General features: G+C 29.4%; 1 long non-coding RNA gene across 1 annotated transcript; it reads right to left on the bottom strand.

Moving 5' to 3' along the window:
- Positions 1-454: 454 nt before the first annotated feature.
- LOC100570866 lies at positions 455-961 on the bottom strand. The gene is made up of 3 exons (XR_511240.3): positions 889-961; positions 656-827; positions 455-566 (listed from the first exon to the last, which is right to left on the bottom strand). It is a non-coding gene; the product is annotated as an uncharacterized LOC100570866 (long non-coding RNA).
- Between the last annotated feature and the right edge of the window lies 1 nt (position 962).

The following is a 962-nucleotide window of genomic DNA, read 5'->3' as shown; positions in this document are numbered from 1 at the left end:
TACAATGATATTATATCATTGAATTCAAATTTAATACCATCCATTATACAGTGACCCACTTGTAACCTACTGTACAGCAGAGCGAAATCCACTTACCCACCTTTTTTTATTTATTTATTTATTTTTTTATTTTATTTTTTATTTTTTTTATTAATATATGTTTATAATTTGCAGATGATTGGGCTACATCTTAATCTATATTCTATACCCTGTCCTTCTATTTCTAGGTCTGAATAGATTCAGCGATTTAGAATGGTTAGCTGACTGTTCACATGTAGCTTATCTTACTTTTTATTTTAATGATACAACATGTGCTTTGAATAATTTACAATTAAAACATTAAAATAACATTAAAAAAATTCTATATATTTTATAACATAAATAATAGCATAAATAACATAAAATATAAGATATTAAAAATAACATTAACATATTAAATAATACAATACTGCAGGATCGAGTAGTAGTCGCACCATAAACAAGACGTATATTTAGTGACTTGAGAGTGGAGACTGCACCACACTAAATAATTTACTAGCGACTACCGGAGGCACGGGGCACGGAATCTAAATAAACAGGAAATAATTTGTTATACAAATTAAACATAAATAAATCAATAAAAATTGTTTAGTGAGCTTTCTATTATGCACCGTACCGATTTCCTCATCTGATTCTATTTGTGCATTGAGCGACCAACGACTCCATTTGGCTTCATTTCGACTAACTTGAAACTGATTACATTGTTCATATAAAGACCCGGCCGATATTCTTTTTTCGGCATTATGTGCCCAACATTTTTGGATTGTTTGACATAAATCCCTTAAGCCCTAAGAATAATGATAATATGTGAGATGCAATATTTTAAGAACATTTTTGATAATTTCTTACTGGGTGTGATTTCTTCCAGTTATCTTTAAAAGCTGGTCTCAAGCGTTTAATCACAACACATTCTACTATTTCCT

This window comes from Acyrthosiphon pisum, chromosome X, assembly GCF_005508785.2.
Source record: "Acyrthosiphon pisum isolate AL4f chromosome X, pea_aphid_22Mar2018_4r6ur, whole genome shotgun sequence".
Classification (NCBI taxonomy): domain Eukaryota; kingdom Metazoa; phylum Arthropoda; class Insecta; order Hemiptera; family Aphididae; genus Acyrthosiphon; species Acyrthosiphon pisum.
The sequence above is the reverse complement of the archived record's forward strand: the minus strand, read 5'-3'. Positions and strand labels throughout refer to the sequence as shown.